Source organism: Aphelocoma coerulescens, chromosome 3 (genome assembly GCF_041296385.1).
Source record: "Aphelocoma coerulescens isolate FSJ_1873_10779 chromosome 3, UR_Acoe_1.0, whole genome shotgun sequence".
Classification (NCBI taxonomy): domain Eukaryota; kingdom Metazoa; phylum Chordata; class Aves; order Passeriformes; family Corvidae; genus Aphelocoma; species Aphelocoma coerulescens.
In genome coordinates this window covers 74,093,394-74,116,817 of record NC_091016.1, presented here as the reverse complement: position 1 = coordinate 74,116,817, position 23,424 = coordinate 74,093,394, and positions in this window count along the sequence as shown.

The following is a 23,424-nucleotide window of genomic DNA, read 5'->3' as shown; positions in this document are numbered from 1 at the left end:
AGGGTTCATACAGTTTTGGAAGTAAGGCCAAAAGGGCCTGCGTACATTAGGTCAGAACAAATCCATCCTATAAGATAAGGAACAGGAAAGACCAGACAGACCAGAGTTGGCAGCATCAGACTACCTTACAGTATTTTGCAGAGAATTAACTTGGGAAGTTTTGCTGTATGAGGCAGAGGAAATCAGAGATAATACCAGTCTATTTGGGAGCCTTGTCAATCTCCTCAGAGAGAAAATTTCTCCCTACATCAAACCCAGCAATCAGCATAGTTTTGTGAGAAAGACACATCAGCCAACCTCAGAGGTTTTTCTATACTAGGTAATATCACATTTTTGATAGTCATGGGGAATATGACAAATCATTCTGGAAAAGATATTAAACATATTAAACATATGACAAGAAAAATCTTTCCGAGTCCCCTGATGAACTGAGAAGGAGATCTTGCTAGAAGGAAATTTGACATGTTGACAACTTACAGACATAAGACTAGCTCATATCTTTGTAATTGTGTCCAAGGAAGGCTGGGCTGGTAATACTGAGTTACTTTGAAATCGTGGGAGCCCAGACCGTTTCACGCATTATTCTTCCTCCTGTTTTAGCTTCAGAGGTTGAAGATGTATCTGGCTGGCTCTAATGTTTACACAGTGTATGCATTGGGCCTTGTTTGAGCTGTCATGGGAGTCCAGCTGAGCCACCTTGGCTATGTAAGTGCACCTGTGCACTAGAGCTGCACAGAGGTAGGAGCAGCAAAAGGTAGAGCAATGCATGCAGATTATCCACAAAGGACATAACAAGATAAGTCTGTGCTATTTCTGAAGTAGCCTTCACATAATTAGGTAGTATATATAATGTAATTCTTTTTAGCTGTAGGTGCTTCTCAGTATAAAGTAGATGCATATATCAGCCTCCATCCTCTCTACTCCCCTAAATATCTGGTTTGGTTTTCCGCTTACTTTTTCATCTTGATAACATGCCAAGCTTAGCATATCAAAAGCATGAATTCGAAATAAATGCATAGGGCTTGTATTTCAAAGCAATTAAACACAGATAAAGAAGCAACCAAGTCCTAGGTAGGACTCTCAAACTCCCCATGAAAGCCTCTCTGAGGTGGTATTTGTACTTTCAGGTATCCAAATACGGTCTCGAGCTTTAAGCAAGGTTGCAGTATAAAAAATGTCTGATTTATAAGTGATTTTAATAGAATCTTGTATGTATTTGACAGGAAGGTTTCAGAAAATAATTGCTTAGTTTCAGAAGAGATCCTATTGGGGTTGCTCAGGTTAAGGTATTCCTAAAAAAGTATTTATGACAATGGGAAAAGTTCAAATGCAGAGTTGTTCAGGCTATTATGTTAGCACCAAGAACTGGGTTTTTTTTGTCTCCAAGGATAGCAGAATTACACCCAAACAATATATATTAATTTAAAACCCAGATTTGTCATGAGCAGTAGATAATTTCCCATGAAAAAATGAAGGATGAGCATCAGAAATGTAATCTGAGAGCTACTGATGGATTCACATTTTACTGAATTACAGAACTAATATCTTTGATCTGAGTGTTTTGTAAGCAAGTTCTCCATTTTTCGACTGAGCCATTTAAAAAAAAAGTCAAGTCCTTCTAAAAAAAATGAAAGGAAGAAAACCAGAAATCTGTCAAAGATAAATATTTTTTCCTCAAAAAAACCTGAGAGGAAATTTAGACTTTCTTGGCCTAGAATATAACTGGGCTGCAGGGCAAAATGAAGAACAGCAAAATGAAGGCACAACTTCTCCCTCACCCCCCCAACAATCCAACTGAAATTTAAGCACAGTTCCTGGTGAAGCATTACTATGTGTTTGAAATAATACCTTGCATAGTCCAAAGCATGCCTTCTGTTCATACTCTGAAGCTCTGAGGTACACACAGTATTTCGCAAACAAATTTTTTATGTCCCAGTGGCCACCTCTGCACCACAAGACATTGAAGAAACCATGTAATCTGTATAACATGAAAACCTGCTCAGAAGCACCAGAAAAGTAGCCATTTGGACTCAAGGACTGGTATTCAGAGATCCTGATTATGACACCATTGTAGTTTGCTATGCACTAGCAATGCGGCTACTCTGTGTTTTTCGCCCAGCTGGGGCAAAACACTCTCCCTGCTAACACAAATTAGGAGGCTTGCTGAGTTACTGTTGGTAAGGCACTTTTCAGACCCTCTGGTAGAAAGCCTGTTCTGAATGCTCTGTTCCATTGATATACACATTTTAAAGCATATTTGTCAGATGGTGGCAGGTTTTGATCTACGGCCTAAAAGTAATCAGTTTGCAGAATATTTTGCAGGGGCAAGACTTCAGGAGAAATTACTCTTGATGGAGCACCTTAGACAAGCAACCCATTTTTACATGTTAATTTACATGCTGAAGCATAATATAAATGTTAAAACCCTAGATGACTTTGGAGCAGAAGAAAAATGTTCCCTTGTACTCCCTTCTGATCCAAACTTATGTATAGCCTCAGTACTTACTCTTTTTTTCAGAGCTCTGGCATTTCTTGGGCTTCCATCACTGTCTCTAAATAAAAATTCTGGGGCACAGAGAGGAGAATAATTCAGGTGATGGCTTAAGGCACTTTGCTTCTCAGCTGAAAACTGACAAAATCAGCCAATTACAAGTTAATCGAAGCACCAATAGATGTTACACCTTCAATTTTATGAATGCTCTTTCAAAAATTGTCTATTTTTAAATGGCAAAAAACCCACCCCACAACTGTGTAAGTCCCCCAAAACAATTAACTGGACTGCAGAGTGAATGACTGGTTCTGCAGTTTGGTTGAAACAGCATCCTAATTGCCTGTGGATCGGAAGGCTAAAGGTCTATGGGAACACATCTGCTGGAGATAAACCAGCCCTAAAGGACTGTGCTTTGAGTATCTCAGGGTGCTTTGAATGAAAGATTTAATGGCCAGTTTCACACTAATACAATCGCATCAGAAGGGGAAAACAGACAGATTTTCTCTAATTATATCTGTCAAAAAAGCTGAAGAAATTCTATTTGCATGACTAAAGTAAGAGAATATAAGTGTATCTATGAGCAGCTGGTTAAAACTTTCAGATGGCAAATTATGCATAGACACTTAAATGAGTTTTTATATGTCATGCTGTGATCAAGGGAATGTCTTCCAGCTGGGATGTAGTCAGAATTGCTGGTAAACTTTATCACTGTATTATGATGTAAAATTCATCATTGTATCACTGCATCAATAATTTGAAAATATTAATATTTATTTTTTTAATCTTCAGCTTCCTCAGCTGGGCTCTGTGGGCTAAATGCTTAATTGCTGAATATCATAGAAATTCCCTGCTTCCAACCTTTTATTTCTCTATTATGCTACTTCATTACCTTACTTTACTCCTAACAATATTGCTTTAAAAATTAGGTATAGGGAGCTCAAGCTCATTGACATTAAGCAGATTGATATTTATTCTTAACTTAGATTCTATGTTTTAAATGTTTCAGGTTTATGAAAGAAAAAATTTAATTCAGGGCAAATGTAAATATTAATCAAATGTGAATATGAAGTTTACTGAAGAACTGCTACATTCTACCCTATCTCTCCCCTTCATTCCTCTTAGCTTTCATTTTTATGACTTACATAATTTTCTTCATTTTCTGACCACCTGCTGACTCAGCTACTGAAGAAATACCTTCTATACATAGACACACATTTTAAGACATACTTTTAATTTAAATGAGATCTTTCACTGACATTAGTGGGAGGTAGAGGTACAAAGAGGCTTCCTTGAACCAGGAAGAATACAGAACAAGACAGAGACAGGATTAGCAATTTTGAGAGTACCTGATTATGTAGGTTAGATAAGTGCTTAGGTCATTCAGATTCAGTAATTCTTTCTTTAACTGCTTTAACCTGTATGTCTGTTGTAATTGCCTGGTGATTTCCACAATGAATGAGTAAGCTTATCTAAAACTGAAAAAAATCAGATGCTTGGAGGACACAGAGATAAAAGTACATATAGAAATACATATAACCCACACACATATATATGTGTGTGTGTATATATATGTACATATATATAACCTTTTTTTGGCATATATATGTATGGTGTGTATATATATATATATATATATATATATATATATATATAAACTATATAGTTTTTCTAGTCTTACTCCTACTTAGACTTCTGCTTGTAATCAGTATAAGAAACAGGATTTTGGCCTAACTGAACCCCTGGCCTGCAACTGTGGGGCTATGCTTTGGCTCATAAATTTTCTTTAAAACTCTAGCATAATTTATTTTATTGCAGTGGTTCCCATATTATGGTCCATTCTATGTGTCCACAGAAATTATTTTCATCTACTTACCAGGCTGATGATAATGGCATATGTGATTCTCTGACTCTATTTGTTAAAAACTTTTCCAAATTCTGCATCTGTTACTTGGCTTTGGGACTAAATTACTCACAGTTTCCATTATTTTGAGTCATGCTTTCCTTGTGTTTTCCTCATTCCTATCTTTAATTATTAATTATTCATTATTTTGTTCTCACCAAGTGCATTTATCAAGGCCTTGTGAACTTTTAAATTTGAAAATATTTTTCTTTCAAATCCTGTGTCAGAACTAGCCACTATGGCCATTTTTAAAAGATATTACCAGAAAGCATCCTTTTTTTTAAAAAAAAAAACCTATTAAATTCTGGGGCAGGTTTACTGTCAGCCATGTTATGATTACTTTCAAAATAACTGCTTTATTACTATAGAATATCACAAGGAAGATTCAATACATATAATTTCAGATCTTAGATTTTTACGGGCTTGGCTTTAAAAAGTTGCCATAAAAGAGCACCATACCAATAGATGAAACCTTTGAGATCAATTAGTAACTGTATTAAAGAGTTTAATTGTCAAGCTGACATCACGCCAGCCACAGAGGATGGTAATGTATGAGTTAATAAGCAAAAAGTTCCTTCTGGTTATACAGCTGTCTCAATTTTGAGTTTGATCTGTCATTGCACTTCAGCATTTAAAAACAGTCAAATAGTAAATAGTAAAAATGAAAGAAAAATCATCATTTGTCTTGAACACTGGGATATATCCACACTTTAGTCATTACCTAGAACATAAATTGTAAGTAACAAAACTTGCCACGAACCTCGGCAGATGAAAGTTGGTGCCTTTATTCATGAATCTATCACCTTCCTACTGAGTCAGCATTGTGCTAGCATGCAAGTCATTCTCATCTTTCTAAAATGAATTCCCTTGTGAAGAAAACATGAGTTTGGGGGATGTACCTGATTAAATATGGTTACATTTTCACATCTCCCCTGGATTTTGGAGGGGCTTTTTCTGTTGTCAGTAAATAGGCAAACTTCTGACCATTTTTTTCTTACTAGTAAAAAATGTGCAATCCATGGAGCTTGTTAGGTTATGTCCCAGGACACAAAGGAGTGCCATGGTGAATATGAAGACACTTGAAAACCACCATAGCTGACTGAATAAATCAGGTGAGTTTTAACACGCTGTATTTTGTGTTCTTATTTGATTGCACATTTTAATAAGATCTCGCTGCTGCAATAATAAAATGTTCCCACTGAAAATGCAGTTGGTTTTCCAAAGCTGTTAGAAAACTGCATTGAGGCATGATATTCTTAGTCAATGGCACTTGATTGATTCAGCTGTCTTTATGAGAAGCTATCATTTATAAGTAAACAGCTGGACTCTCCAGAAGCTGATCTGCACCTGTACTGCCTTCAACATACCCTGTTGGTAAATTCATTTCATTGGTTTTGCAACATAGAGGAAAACTAAACCTGAAACCAAAATGGAGTATAGGTACTTGGGTTTGTAAGGACTGCCCAGAAGGGATTCAGGTCCTTTCTATGACCACCACCTTGGCATGATTTCATTATAAATCAGATAACAGTGAATCATATAGAATGTTTGCAAATCTCATCCCCTCCTAGAACTTTTCCCTCTCTTCCCTGGAAGTGGGTTTGCTCTTATCTTCAGCTTCTATGACAACTTGTGGAAAGGAGCTGGGCCTAATCGTGACTAAGAACTTCCTCATTTAATTAGTTTTGAAATCCCAAATTGACCAGCAGTTTCCCTGTGATTTCATTAGGAAAGTTTTGTACAGCTTTTAGTGGCTTTATTCAGGGGAGCAGTGGAGGCACTGGAAGGGAGAAAGGAGGCATTTAATGGTTCCACCTGTTAGTGTGCACAAGACTGCATGATTATCCATTTACAACAGCTAAAATGGAAACAGCTGTACTAGAACAATTTAGAACTTTATCCTCTACTTAACTGCAAAAATAAATAAAAATCCATTTCCAAAGCAAATTATTCTGGATACCAGCTAAAGGTATTTAACAAGTTATTTACATTTGTACTAAGGTTTTGAGGCATTCAGATTCATTCATATGTTTTATCTTAAAAATGATTGCATGAGATTGGATGTTAACAAAAGCTATGAAACACAGTGCAGGAAGGCATCTCCAGCACAACTGTGTGTAACTACCTAAATGCAGCTCAGCAATCAGCTTTCCTTGTTACTGCTTTTCTAAGAGTCTGGATAAGAGACTGCCTGTAGCTGATGCCATGGTGCTTTGTAATGTGTCTCTGTCTGAGCATCTTTAAAGACAGAAAAAAATTGCAAAAAATATTATTTGGAATGCCTTGAGCTAGTACAGCCTGTCTACAGACTGAAACAACAGCTGTCTCATGTATTTTAAAAGTGCTGTCTCTACTGGTTTCCTCCCAGCATGAAAAGAAAATTACAAACATTAAAAGCCTTTTGGTACACCCAGCTTTTGTACTGTTCTTTGCCTGCAGTGTAATGCATTATGCTTTGAATTTTGCTCCCAAAGATTCTGGTGTGCAACAGTGTGCATTTGGGGAAAAAGTACTTTTCTGAAGATGCAGAATGGATTGACACAGTGACCCACGTCTTTTCTGAGAATGTCACAGGGCTCTTGAAACCAGCATGGATAATCCAAATATTTTAGCAGTAAGAAATCTGCAGCAGCTTTCTTTTCTTAAAAACCATGTGCTGCCCAAATGCCTCAGCAGCACTTCTGTGGCAAGATGGGTGAATTCTCTTACCCCAAGCTATTAAGGAACAGCTGCTTCAATAAAAGATTTGAGAAACTCCCCACTGCTCCATTCTCTCTCCTGCTCCCCACAGAGTGAGAAGGCAAAGCGGATTTATTTAAAGCTGTGCTATGTCTTTAGACTTCCTGAAAAGCCAAGGGAATTCTCTATAGGCGCTCTATTTCCATATGAACTAATTATTTTGCCCAACTGACTGACTTTTCTCTCCAGACACTTTTTCATTAACCTCTACTTGATATAGTTACTCAGATTTCTATATTGTATTTTCAGTACCCCCCTTCATCATGTTCCATGATCTCTTTTTTTCCATTTGAGAGGTATTCATCTCCTAGGAAGATTCCATGTAGTTTAAAAAGGTTTGAACTCACTTATCAACTGTTTCCTCAGCAACAATGTTTATAGAGTCATCTTCCTGCACACAAGTTTCCATTAAACTATTTTAAAAAATTATTAATTAATTACTATAAAACAGTTATAATTTAACTTTAAAATAAATTAATAATTATTTAATAAAATTGATTCGTTATAATTATTTATTATTTTTCATCATGTTCCTTTGTTAAATAAAAAGAAAATCAGGTAACAGGCTAAAAACATGTGAGAGAGAACATATAAGGCAGAATGAAGCACACATGCACAGAAATTTTTGAGTCTTCAGTCATGAAGAATTCATAGAGAAATAGGGAAAATACTGTTTTCCAGAAAAGGGGTAGGGTTATCCCTTTAGTGTTGAAATAATCTACCTAACAAATGGTAATAATAATAAACTCTTGAAAAAATTAAATTATGATCAAGTGTCATTTAGTGATTTTCTTACTTTGAATTATTTGATAATTCATGGTGACCTATGGCTCACTCATGACTTTTCAGAATTAGACTAGGGGAAATTCCTGCATTTGTTAAATGCTGCTTTGCCGTACTGAGTTAGTCAGACACTCAAGGTCTATTTCTATCCAGGATACTTCATCACACTGCAGAGTGATAATATAAAAGCAAACTAAAAACCTCATCCTTGTTTTGTAACACAGCACAAAAATAATATGAAGTATGGTTTAGCTCCAGTAGATTTTATTAAATATGATATCCCTTAAAAGCCTGGGGGATTTAAATCATTATAATAGTGCACATTGTAATGGCTTATGATGCTGTGTGAGAAATGATCAGTGCTTCTCCTCCCCATAACACTGAAGAAAAATTTCCACACTGGTGATGTACTATGAACATTGTGAGCCCATAATTTCTCACGCTCCTTGAGGACATTCAGCTTAATTCTTTGCCAGAATGTAACGAGCACAAAGCACACAGAACTGGTGAAAAGGGCATTGGAAAGTTTTCTGGTGGGACTTGTTATTTTCTCGGCTCTTGTCTAATCCACCTTTTGGCTGGAGGGTGCTTTGCAAGTTTATCATTATGTTAAAATATGGTGTTAAATGTTAATTAAGAAAACAGAATGACTTGTCCTTTAAGACCAGTTCAGTAATCAGGAGCCTTCAGCTAACATATATGCTTGTTTCCTCATCGTAGACCACACTGAGATTACAATAAGATTTTTTTCCCCATATTTTCTTGAAAACTAACTTCTATCTGTTGCTCTAGTTAATTTGATTATAATTTTGTATTTCAGTGAACAGACACTGCTAGTCATTACACTAGTTTGTTCAGCCACAATAAAGAGAGGCAACTGGAGGTCTTCATCACCTACCACATGCCAACTGGACCATAGCAGAGCTGTGATTATTGTTGCAGTGCCAAATCTATCTCTTTGGCCCAGATAAATAAATAAATAAATAAATAAAGGTAAGACTAAAAATTCAGTCTTGATAAAAAAAATAAGTTCCTATCTGGTTCAAGAAATCCTTTGACACTAGTTTGTAGAATGAAATGCATTTACTGTAGGTTGCATGTTGCGTGATCACAAACTACAGAACTGTCACTAAAAAATACACAAGGGCTGGACATAACAGCAATAAGTATTAAGCAATAAGAGATGAGAGGAGGTGCAGATCTGCCCAGCCATTGCCATATCACACAACCTACCACGTTGTGTCAGATGATATGAAAATGATGGTCTTTGTAGAGGTCAATAAAAGCCTTGTGAACATTCTGCTTGAAAAAATCTTTTCTAGAGTCCACAGTAGAACTGTGTTAAAGAATCTTTTGAAGATATTTGTAGATCATATCTAAGTGCAAATACTTCAATCTTCCAAATAGGAGGTAGAAAACATATATTAGCAGTATTTATTTACTCCTGAATATTTGTTGAATAAGTGAGACTTCCAGAAGTATACTGTGAACTGTTGATTAATTCATGCTCAGTGTCCGCACAGTTGCAGAAGTTTGGCTTTTTTGAGACAAAACTGTATTTCCCTGCAATATGAAGAACTTCAGACCATGTACTTTGACATTTTTCAAAATATGAAGTGTTATCAAATATTTGAAATGAGATGTGACTGGAAATAGAGGGTAATGTGCAATTATATTGTGCCATGTATTTTCTGGAAATAAATAACAGCTGGCCATTTATCCTGTTATCTGGTCTTATTTCCAGTGAAAAAAATATTTCATGACATATTTATCACTGACTTTTTCAGAAGGCCAGGGTTTTCTTATTCTCTGACAAACCACCACTGAAGCTGAAAACACTGAACACTTTGTTCTTCAAAGAAATAATAATATAAAGAGGAAAGAAAATTATCTTAGGTTTGATTGAAAGTTTATTGGCTTAAGGAAAATGTTGCTATAAGTAATTCTAAAACTATAGAAAATCAATCTGTTTGGATCGTTAAACCCGGACTGAAAATAAATTGCTCAATTCCATACCCAAAGGAAGTAGAGCAATATTATCTCTTAGGCTTATTTATGCTCTGCTATTGCCATATGGTGAGGTATAGGAATTTTAGAAAATGGAGCTGTGTCTTGTAAATCATCAAAAGCCAGTGATGGGTAATGAGGGGTAGTTTTCTTAGAAAGTTAGTCAAGCTTATAATCCTATTAATAATTGTTAATTAATATTGTTTTCCAGGCTTGCTGATCAGTCAGAGCTGTATCTGTATTGCAAGTGTGGTACTGCTTTTTCTGGGCAGAATTTTATTCTCAAATTCTAGTTAAGATAAAAAATGTGTTTCTTTTTGTATATAAGTATACATGTGAACCATGATAAAGAACTAAAACTCGAGAAGACAGGTGCAATACAGTGAAGAACAAATCTGTGCAAATTTGCTTTGCCTATATTATTGCATTTAAATCTTGTCTTGGAAATTGTGTTTCTATTATTAGTTATTTCCAAATATTTCAACTAAAACTTCCATAAAACATCATTACTGTTTGGAGTACTGGGCTTTTTCTCTACATGCTTTGTCTTTGAAAACTGAATCTAACACTGTATCTGTCTGACAGAGACTGTGAAACCAGCATCATAACTTCTGATCATCATTGATCTGGTGTACATGACTAAAAAGCTAAAATATCTTTGCTACTTTTATGAACTGCTTGAATTTACCATATTTTTAACACATTTCATTAAATTTATTTCCAGTTGTTCTATGATGGAAATTTCTGATTCAAATTGTCTTCAAACAACTTCAAAAGTTTGTTTTTTTTAAATTCTCCCCCCAAAATTCCCATCCCTATGATTGGTAGCAACATAATATGATGCTAATAAGGTTACTTACTACCCAGTCAAGAACATCACCATATGTATGGTTGTTTGATATCTATTCCACCTACTCAGAATTCTTTCTTTCTCTTCCATGCTAGTAGATGATTCGTGAAACATATAGAATTAAGTAATACGCACAGAAGCAAATGTGAAAATAGTAACTCAGGCCATTAGATTTAGAGGAAGTTGAGAGACAAGAACAAGGCACAGATTAATGGCCTAAATTACATATGCAGTGTCTGTGTCTTGCCAAGCTTTAAAGCTCCTAACTTTAAAATACAGCTTTTATGTGTTGTGATTGTATCCTTTTTAGGAGTCTTTTCAGAATTTTCTCAGATTTTGAGGCGGAATTTGTTTCCCTGTGGAAGACTGCTCTGCACATCAGAAAGGAATTTGGTCTCTCGGACTGTGGATGGAACTTCAGTTTCTTAACTGAACTGAATTAAGTAAAAGTCATTTGCATCATTGATCTTCTACAGTTCCTGTTCAAAAGCATGCTGGACTCACCCTCCAAACTATCTGCAGGTGATACACAACAAATACTTCACTTGTATTCTAGTACACAATGAAAATCTTACTATTACTGCTAGTACACCAATATCCAGTTTCTAACAAAATTTCTTATGCTAGAAGAGCACATTCTTCTACCAGGTGATCTCCATATGCTACTGAAACCACTTATGGGGGGAAAATCGGTAAGGGTAAAAGGGTAATAAAATCTTGCCTGTATCTTGAACATATGTGTAAATTCAACCTTCATGGAATAATTTATTTGAAGTTATGTAAAACTTGGCAAAGAGCCAAGCTTGTTCCAATGCCTGATAATTTCTTTCTCTGGTTATTAGATTTCTGTATTTGCAATTATTTCTCATTCTCCTAATGTAATCCCATTTCTTGACAGACCACCCGTCATCATTTAAGTTTCTCTGCTGAGAAAATTGTGCCAGTCTATTCCTCTTCAATGAAGGAGCCATATATCACAAGTATTTTTTAATCCTGATATACAATCAGACTTGATTATCCTATAGTTCTTAACATACACATTTATAAGAAAATAAGCAGATTTTTTTAATGCTACTACTCCTTTTTTATTAATAGTTTGACTTAAATAAATTTTTTGAAAATTTTTTGACTGTAATAATTTTTTTCCAGGCAGCTGAATAATATTGATTTAAATACCATGTGTAGAATTTGAGTGGATACATTAAATTCAGAGGCAGTTTAAAATCTTGATAACCTTCCTCTTAACATGTTATCTTGCAATACTTATACTTGAGAAGTCCAATTCCACCAGAAATCCAAAGAGGTTTTGCAGTCTCCATGATTGGAGATATTCACAATTTATTTAGATAGTGTTCATTGTCTAGCGTTGAATTTAGTCCCTGTCTGAAATGGTGCTTGGGGAAGATGATCTTTTGAGCATCTGCCCAACATGAACTATTCTATGGAACTCTAACTTTTTAACCACCTTGGTATCTAGGGACATGTTAGTCAAATTGCATATCCTGATGAAACTTCTATTGTTCAGACAATTTTCAAACAAGGAATTCAGCATCCAGCTCATCTGTTCCGAATACATCTGGTTTTAATGAAAGCACTCCAGTTATAAGGGCATATTCCTTGTATCTATAGATGACTTCTAATATTTGCTGGTTTAATCTTTCAGAGTATTTAATATTTCCAATTAAAAATCTGTCAGAACATGGGATCTACTTTGAAGATTTTAATCTGAACTCTCAAAATTTATAGTACAGTATGCATCCAGCATCTTTCTGGGTGTCAGGTTAATCTCTGACTTCTATTAATTTAGTGGAGCCTGAACAAAACTTTGGCCCTTCTCAATTACTCTCAAAGCATAGAAGAATGCATATTTTTATTTGTTCTTTGTGATTCTTGAAAACATACTTCTGTGACATGGGTAGAAAATTATGATCCATAATTACATTTTTGTCTGAAGCAATAACTTCATCCTCAATTTAAAGAATCTCTTCTGTAGCTGTTCTTATTACAAAATGATGGAGAAAGTATGAAGAGGAAGAGAGAAACAGAGTTACCCATCACATCTATGAACAGAACTACTCATTCTCTTGCCTTGTCTAGTCTTTCCTCTTTTGTTTGGCCTTCCATTTCTCCCTCTTGTTCTTTTTTTCCTGTTGTAACCAAGGTCTTTATGTTCTTATCCTCTAAGCAGAGAAAGGTTTTTACATTTCAATCATGCTTGCCTTACTTCTGTGCAGCAAGGATAAAGCAGAGTTTAAATTTGGGGGCTTTTCTTTCTGGTGTTTCCCAGTGATAAAATTAAATTCATCCTTCTTGGTCTCATACTCTTTTTCTGTGTCCCCTTTTATTGGCAGAGTTTGATTTTTCAGCACTTTTGCTTTAATCTCATTGTAAAATCTCAAATTGATAGGGTAGTACATATTTGCATATGCTGAAGTATATTGAAGTTAATCTTGAACCTTTTCTGTAACTGTCGACAATCTCTAGTATTTCATTAAGCTGTGAAAGGCCACAGTAGTAATTTTAACTGACACCTCAGCTATTTTTTTGATGAACTTTTAAAGTCCTTAACCTTTCCCTAAAATTTAAATCTCAGGCTCTATCATATCATTTTCTTCATCTGATAAAGGCAAATTAGATTTTTCTTTATTAACAAAACCTTTAGAATCAAATGAATTTATCTTATATTAAATTTCTATATACCTTTCAGGTGGTCTCATGAATATTTTTCTATCTTCCTATATCCCACTGTTTTGAGAGGGAGAGCAATTGAAAAACATGACCATATTTTAATTTTCATATGGTTCCTTTGCCAAGTTGATTCTACTTGCTGACACATTCTATTTTTTTGTTGAGCTCCTTTTGACACTTCACTGAGGCAAGCTTGACTCTTTCACTTAAGCAAGAAGTGCAGCTAAAATTACTGAAGAACACAAGCCTGTGTGACAGGTGCTTTTCACACCCTGCCTCCCTAGTTTAGTTGATATATCTGTGATATAACCAAATTCTTTGAGCCCGTGTTCTGTTATAATCAGTAGAATGAGGAAGAAAAAGGAAAATAATAACCAAGAACACTTAAAGAAACCTTTTTCTAGTGCAAAGGTGTATAAAAGGAGAAAGTGGGATGAAAAAATTAACCTAGTAAATAGATAAACATTAGTAGGTATAATACCAGTATGATCCTAATGTCAAAGATTCTGTAGATACATAGGTAACTGGGGAGTTAAAATCATAAATTGAGTGAGTGTACATGGAATGTACAAGCTAAAACTAATTTATTCTTTCATCTCAATGCTCTAATTATAATGTTTATAATATACATTACTGAGATTAATTTGTATAGGAAGTAATACCTGTCAAAAGAGCAACACTAAAGCACTTTGGACACTTTCAAGCACTAAATTCATTAATCATAGTGTTGTTGGAAATCTTGGAACATGCATTACTCCTCATGTTCACTTTCTTTTGTTTTTATTTTGATTTGTGATTGCTAAATCAGGTTATACTGCTTGATGTCCTTGCTGTGTCCGGCACTGAACTGATGTGAATCAGCACATGTTAATAAAGGAGAATTTATGTCCCATCAGAAAAACTCAGATATGGTACCAACTCCAAGTGAAGCTTATTTCCATGGATTTAACATACAAACTTGTTTCATGTATTTTCATAAACATGCTTTCAGGCTTTTTATTTATCTGCAGATGTTAAAGTGTGTAGCAAGAGAAAAAAAAGAAAGAATATTGTAGATTTCTCCATAAGCTTTAAGAATAGAACTAATTCCTTTTATATCTGAGAATGCAATTATTAAGATTTTAACATAAGAAGACTTTAAAGAAGGTTTAGTTTTTGGTTTTGGTGGCATTTTGTGTTTTGGTTTGTTAGGGGCTCTTTTTTTTTGCGGGGGAGAGAGTTTAGGGATCTACTGAAGCATGTATTTAATTGTATTTAGATTTTACTTGAGGAGTTGTAGCATATTTAAATGGAACTGCATTATCTTCATATTAGGTAGGGACCAAAAGAGTAAGATTTATTGCAATTTGCATTTTTTTTCCTTAAAAACAAACTCAGATGAGGAAGTCTACCAGAAGATAAAATGAGATATCATGGGAACCTGCAAATATTTTGTATTAAACCAGCATAAGTAAGTTAGAAGATAGTCTGTTTCCATCTTAGGTTCAAATCAGGCTCAGCCTATTGCTTCTAATACCAAATTTCTATCTTTCCAAGTGCTAAAAAAAAACAATCAACCAACCAGCCAACCAACCAACCACCCAACCAACAAAACCAAAAAACCCCAAAACAACAACTATAAAAGACCCACACAGAAAACCCCCCAAAACCCTCAGGAATGTTAGGACTGGGAGTATTCTATTTCCCCTTCACTCACACATTGATATTCTTTTTCTTATGTTTCATCAATCTCAGGAGACATCGGCTTAATATGAGGACTCCATTTTCATAGGTACCTGATGGGAAAACTAGGAGAGACAAACTGTGGCTTAAAAAATGTGCACCCTGGAAAATCAAAGGAGATAAAGTATGCAGGTGAAGCAATCCCCCTTGGTATGTGACAGATCTTGGAACATGACACTTAGAGCACAAAACCTCAGGAAAACAAGTCTTGTTCCTGTGTAAATTTCTGCTGAGCTCAGATGGAGACTTTGTTTAACCACACAGGACCTACAGCAGGATCAATATGTTCCTGGTTTTCCTTGGCAGTAGCACACTTGTACTTAAAGTCAAGTCTAATATATCTCAGAGCAGTGATGTAAACACATAACTATTGCTAAACTCTCCATCACTCTCATGAAAGGTAACTCACTTAGGTATGCCAACTCCCAGAAAATGCCACAAACCCCAAACATTTTTTGATACGTATTTCCTCTGCAATCAAGTCTTCCTTGAAAAGAAAGACCTATATTATCCTAAGTACTAAAAAGTTTGCAAAGGACACAAGGATTTAGGCATTAAATGATGGCAAATGTAGCTAAGGCACCCAATACCCAGAGAGACTGGATTTCACACAGATGTTTTCCTTCAGTGCCTCCAGCATTTGTCATTTTCCAGCAGGTTTCTGTTCTGCTTTCTACCTTTTGAGAAGGATTTTTTAAGGTAAATAATTTTCTCTCTGAACTGTACAATGAGATAGATATTGTAATGTTGACCCTTCCAGTAAGCAGTTTAGGTCAAGCCATCACTGTGCACTCAGATTCTTGACAATGTTTGAACTTCTTTTTTTTCTTCATACTCTTTTTTGTTTTTGTTGGAAAACAAAAGAATCTTTTTCCACTCACTAATTTCCATAAACATTTAATTATAAATTATTTTTTTCAGTGGTTTCTGATTGTCTTAGAGACTGAAACCAATATGTAAAGCTTCCAGACACTCAGACAGACTGATGCATCTTCCATTTCAACAAATCTTTGCAATGATTAAGACAAGAATGATGTTAAAAATGGTATTTGAAGTTAGTATTTTGCTATGCAGTCTTTTTATGTCACCTAGAGTTCTAAATCCAACTGCATCCCTAGACTTAAAAAAGTAGATGGCATTCATTTTTGTCTTTAGGGGTCTGGTTCAATTTCTTCTTAAATCTTTGACATCTCTTCTATCAATTTTAAGAAAGCTATAGTGAATCCACTGTCTGGAGTTAGGCCCTAATTATTAACAGACTGCTCCACCATCTATAGTAAATACATTAATTTTAACTATTCAAAGACTGAAGATAGAACTTAACTGCTTAATCTACTGTAGAACTACCAGCTTGCAGGTATATTACTGTTAAACCAATCATAAGTGTTAGTGACAGGTGAATTAATATGCTTGATGTGGCATCTCCTGTAAAACTGCAGCCTGCTCAGCCCATGGTAACAAAATAGTAGGTAAATGGATAATAGAGTCTGGAGAAGCAGTTATCAGCACAAATACGGGCAATAAATAAAACACAGAATATGTTTCAATATCTTTTTTTTTTTTCATCTGTTCAGTTCTAGATCTGTGGTCTTATTTTGAAGTTAAGAGCAACAATCCATCCAGTTCCTGAACCCCAGTTCTTTGAAATGCTAACATGCTTCCCTGCCTTTTGGGTTTTGATTAACTATTCTGACTTTTCTTGATCTTTTTTACATGATCAAGTGGCATATTCTCAATGTCTGGATACAGAGGAAGGCAAGCTTCCTGTACTTGCAGACAGGAATGTTTACACAGCATCTACACATCACACAGGGTTTGCAATTGCAAGAAACTTTCTTGCAGCAGACAGTGAGTTAGGCATGAGAATTATCTTAATATGATATCCCTCCAGTACTACTGTTTCAGAGAGAGGAAAAAAAAGGAAGTGAGGTAGCAGGAGAACATTACTTTCCTCTGGAGAACCCTGACAGCTGATACACTGTCATCTTCAAAGCTCCCTCAAATCAAGCACTCTCTGAGGCTGTAACTGTCAAATAGATGTTAATTTTTCTTTAGTGACAGAGAAATAATAATTCATTTAGGTATCAGTAAAGTGCATCTGTCAGAGCTGTAGATGGAATGCCATAGTCTATATTGGAGAACCTTGTAGAAAAGGACTGATTTGTCAAGAAATAAACTTAGTTTATTTATTCACAGCTTGTTGATATAAAACTTCTTCTTAGCTCCTACTGCGAAAAACCCATAGACTTCAAAAATTACATACATTTCTGTGGATACAAAAAAGCTAGAAGCAGAGAAATTTTCCAGGTTTCTGCAGCATCCTGTGAAAGCCTTGCTTTCTCACGCAGGGTTGCTGGAAACAGTTAAGAGGTTTTTGTAAGCCAAGACTTTATCTTGCACCTGTAGCCTGTTTTTCAGTCTTGTTATGGTACACTGAAGAAAATATTTTTAAATGGGTGTTGTAGAGTCTTAGCCAATCATTCTAAGAGGTGGCTGGTCAGAGGACCAATAGCCTTGGCCATTCTTGTGAACCAAGTTATATAAGCGAGTTTATAATTAATGAAATAATCCCATTTCTCCTTGGACTTGGATTCTGTGTCCTTCTTCTCGCTGTCCCTGGTACAACAGCGACAGGTTTCCAGTTCAGTGGAGAAACAATCTGATAGTACTAATAATATGTCAAATTGTTTACATATGAGACTTCATAGGTTTCAAAGGACATTTTATGATTTAGACAAAGAAATCTCTGTGGATTTCTAGAACAAGGCTATTTGCTGAATGCAAATACCCATTTAGAGTGAATATGTATAGTACACCTTGTGACTTCACTGGATAGACTTCAGGGTAAGAGTATATGTATGCTGTTAATACTTCACCATGGTTATAAAAAAGCTTCATGCTCAAGGTGCCTGCCAGTATTTGCTATATTTGCATTTACAACCAGCATCAGAAAATATAACTAAATACTTTTTAATGCCATTATACACAGTTGAACATGATTTGATGTGTTCTTTGATGACCCTCAGTCAATGTCATTCTAAGCAACAGATCAATCAGATGTTATAGTTTTAAAGAGAATTTTTTTTTTTCACTTTTCAATGCCATGACTGACACTAATATAATATAACGTCCAACTTTATTAAGCAAACAAATAATAAACCACATTTTGATGGGATTTTTTCCTTTTTTTTTATTCTATACAATTTTCAGCTTAAGCCCCTCCTCCTTGTATACTAGAAATTCAGGCCTTTAGTAGTACTGCCTTAGCAGTACTAGTTGAATAGCTGATCCATAGTACCTGGGTTTTGACTACACAATAGGATTGTGCTAAAGAACTTAAAAGATTTTGATCTGAAACTTTTATAGTTGTCCTAGGCACCTCTTTAAACCCAGTGAAGCCAGTCACCCACATAAAAGGAGGTAAGTGGAAGCTTAGTGTGATTGATCTAGTTATGAATGTGGCATTTTTCATATACCATAACTTACTCCAGCATTCCCTACAGGATACCACATGATACACAGATAAAAGTTTTAATGTAGATTTGATCAATTTTAGTTTGTTGCTTGGAGGAAAAGCTGTCAAACTGCCATTAAACAAAGTCCCTCTTTTATTCTGAAGTACAAAAATGTAACACTTCGAATAATATGAGTTTCAGGCAAAGTGAACTTATACAGTAATAGGGAGTAATGTAAGTTAAGCACCCCAGAGTACAGGTAATTGTGATGAGAAAAAATAAAAAATACAGATGAAGCCTGTCTTTCAGAAAAGCATTCATTTAAGTAGGCAATAAAAAAGACCCCACAGTGGCAACAATCAAAACAATTCATTTTCTTAGCAAATTCTTAAAAGTTCTACAAACTAGAGTTCTGAAAATTGCTCTCCAGTCCTTTGGTGTTTCTCGACCAAAAATCTCACCATGATTTTTTAAACAATCTCAAACATTCTTTTTTAACAATTAGTCACACTGCTGCAGAGCCCAAGGAAGGTGAGGTGCAGGAAGGAGTGGGATAGCTCTTGAATAAGGGAATGAAACAATTTGACAGCAATATAAATATTAAAGAGAGATGGGACACTGGGGATTTCAGCTGTTTCACTTTTAAGACAAATTTTGTTCCACATTTTAGTCTACCTTACTGGGGCATTCTTGGAAATTACAGTTAATATACATTTAAAAAGTAAAATATCGAAGTCCAGCTGGTAGCCAGTGACCAGCAGTGCTCCTCAGGGGTCAGTCCTGCCTTAAGTCTGTATTAATGGCATGGGTGGTGGGATAGATGGTCAGAACATTTGAGGATGTTACCAGATTGCAGGGCAGGGCCTATATTCAGAAGGAGCTGGTCAAGCTGTAAAAAATGGAGAGAACTGAACCTCAGGAAATTTAGCAAGGCAAAGTTCTGCCCCTGGGATCCCATGCAGCAGAACAGTCCAGCTAGAAAGTGACTTTTCAACAAAGGACCACCACTCTTGATTGACAAAAGTTACACATGGTTAGCAATGCACTCTTGCGTCTGGAAAAAAAAAATCATCTTATAGTGGTCTAGAGTCACCTGATGAAAGAGACACAAATGGAGATTCTCACAGGGGTATGCAATGGAAGGGCAAGAGGCAATGGACACAAACTGAAATATGGGAAATTTTGGCTTGATATAAGGGAAAAAACCACTGTGGCAGTGTTCAAACACTGACACATGTTGCCCAGAGAGGTTACAAGATTACCTGTCCTGAAGACTTTTAAAACTCAGCTGGGAACTGCCCTGAAAAATGTCATTTAGCTAGACATGCTCTGAGCAGAGAGGTTTCATGAGATGACAAGAGGGCCTTCCAATGGATTCATGATTGATCTTAATTGACCTGCTGCACTGACAGGACATAGAGATTAGCGAGATAATGAAAGGCTTGGTGGATTTATTTTTTATGTATTCCTGTTGTCAGCAGAAATATCAGTGACTCATTCATTAGCTGGCTCAGTGGCTGAGGAGAACAGCTTCCATGATGTCACAATCTGAAGAGGAGAACAAGTATTGCTCTCCTCTGTGCTTTCAGTTGTAGGGAACAATGAGGGAAGAAACAGAAAGGTGCAGCAGATTGATAACTTGGCTTCAAGCCTCCTGTTACCAGCAGAATTTTGGGGGGGTTGATCATGAATTACTCTGCAGGCCTGATGGTGACAGATGGGGAACACCTATCTTAAAGGTGGAAAATGATCTTTGCACAGGAGCCAGCAGGGCTCATGGAAAGAACTTTAAACTTGATTGGAAGTGGGAAAGCGGTAAAACCAGAGTGGCTAGGGATGAGACTGATTTGCAGCATGACAATATTTTAGGGACAGTGTGAAAGCAAGGTATCAGTCTGCTGTTTCAGTGGAAGTAAGGGACGAAGATCCAAGGGAACAGCAATGACATGAGGGTTATCAGTGTGTTAGAAAACACAGAGGTATCTGAGGACAGTCACATAGGAATTAGGGCTTCTCCTCCCAAAATTGTGGCAGGATCAGCAGCCCTACTGAAGTACGTTTACACCAATGCACACAGGATGGGCAACAGACAGGAGGAGCTGGAAGCCATTGTGCAGTGGGGGAATGTTGCCATCATGGAAACTTGGTGGGATGACTTGCACAACTGGAGTGCTGCAATGGACCACTATCAATTCTTCAGAAGGGATAGGCAACAAAGGAGGGGTGGTGGATTAGTCCTCTATGTCAGGGAGTATTTTGTCTGTCTAGAGATTAACAGTGGTGATGTCAGAGTTGAGTGTTTATGCATAGCAATCAGAGAGAAGGCCAACAAGATAGGTGGGAGTCTGTTTTGGACCACTCAACCAAGATGAAGAGGGAGATGAAATATTCTATAACAGCTGGGAGAAATCTCAAAATCACTAGCTCTTGTTCTCATGGAGGACTTCAACTCGCCAGGTGACTGCTGATAATAGATTACAGTACAGAGGAAACAATCTAGGAGGTTTGGCTGAAACTCAGGAAAAAAAGCAGAGCCTATGATGTTTTGAAGATGCCTTGAAGTTATGCAGGGGGAAAATTATTATAAAAATCCCAAACAGAACTTATCTGACTACTGATAAAAAGACAATTAAAATCTTTTCCATAAAAACATTAGTAACAAAAGTAGGCCTAAGGAGATTCCCCTTCCCTTCCAAGGTGCAGAAAGAAACATAGCAACAAAAAATAAGGAAAAGACTGAACTGCTTAATGTCTTCTTTCCTTTTTCAGCTCTAGTAAGTCTGCCCTTGGCAACTGAGAAGTGGCACAGATTATTTTATTGAACACCGTATTAAAATCACCGTACAATCACCAGATAGCATGAGCAAGAGAGGAAGGGTTGTGGGTCACCACGTTGACCTTTTTTTTTTTTTTTTTACAAGAACAAACTCATATAATCCCTATCAGAAATTTAAGAAGTTTGAAGATGTGTAAATGATAACCTTTTCAAACTTGACTTCCTCCTAACCAGTCTCATAGTTTGACTTCATCCTTATTTGGTGTTTTTCCATGGAGAGACTGAGATTTTGTTGTATAGATTTCTGAGTTAATATACCCTTCAACACTTGGTTTTGTATCCTTAAATACTAACCTTTAAATGTGTTTCAAAGCTAATTTTCAAATTAGGCTCTGCATATTCATTTATTGAAGCAGTTCATGAGCAGGAAAACTCTTCCTTGCAATGCTTAGTCCTGTTTTAAATAAAAAATTCTTATCTTTCTTTTAAATTAATTAAAAGTTACAAGTAACAGTCCTACAGAGGTACCGCTACTATGACAGTGCTGTTTGGAGTGATTGTATCAGGCCTTTAAGTCAATGATTGAATAGTTTCAAGCTGATTTTGAGATTATTATCGGATAAAATAAAACTTCCTTTTGTTTTGACATGTTGGAGAAAAGTACAGAAACTCAGTTGCAAATCTTTTATTTCTCCAGTGATCTTTATGAATTCTGAGTACCTGGGGTCTAGGAATGCTGAGGCAGTTAATAAAGGACAGGAGCCCAAAAAGTGCGACAGTGAGCCCTATAGACGGGAAAATAAAACTGCTGCAGAGATAATTTTCGGCACAGGCTTTCTCCCTCACATTCTAAATGTCATTCTGCTGAGATCATAAACAATTTGATTGGTTTGGTAGGCAATGAAAAGATGGCAAAATCATCAAATGTCCAAAAGGTGTCAAAAACATTGGGTGACTTTTTTCTGCTCTAGGTCCAAGGAATTTTCTTCACCAAGTATTAGAAAAGACAGCTTTGTGTACTATAACAGCTAAACAGCACTTGGCTTGCCTGAATGGTAAAAGAAGTAGTGCAAAATATTCTCTTCACCCTACTGAACAAAGAATAAGTCCTCAAAAGTGAATTGCCTAGAGATGCTACTCAGCTAATTCAGATCAATTTTCTTTCCTGGAAAATAACTGCTGAAGGTCCTCATTAGGCATCTATTTGCATCAGTATTTAAAAGTGGTGCTGAACTGTTGAGGTCATAGTTATCCGGTGTAGTACCTGCACTTTGCAGATTTCTATTAGTCTACCTGAGAAACCCTGGGATCAATCAGTACCCTCTAACTCATGTGCTAGAGGTGGCCCATAAATTAATTTGTTTGAGGAAGAACACAGACATTTTTTCTTTAAGTGTCCAGTTTGGACTGAAAAAACACCTAGCTCAAGGGAACTTCAGAAGTCTTTGGTTGAGTGATGCTTGGTCTGGTTATTCTCCCTGCTAGAAATATGTATCCTATTATTTGATATAATATGTTTAGACTGATTTTTCCATTTTAGGTAGTGGTTGGATTTTAGGCATTTGTCAATCTGACTAAATAGCCCTCTCATACATTTCCTGTTTTTCATACAGCTACTGATATAACCCTTGGTCTTCTTTTTATCAAGCTAAACACCTTTGAATAATAATTATTGGAAAAAATTATTATTATATTTATTTCACAAAACTTAAGTTGTTCCATACATCTTCTCTGTATCCTTCAATTTATCAACATGGTTTTGGGACTGTGGACACCAGAAAAAAATGCATTACTAGACAATTCATCTTCTATTGCTACCAAGAGCAAAGGGAATATAAACTTTCTGATCTAATTTATTATATTTATGGAGCAGATAAATGCATTGCTTCTTTTGAAATAGGAGCTAATGTTCATTATGCACCTCTAATACTTTTCAAGATTTTTCCACTTTTTACAATCTTTGTGGCATCTACAAACAACATTAATTAGGACTTTTTGTTTTCTCCCAAACAG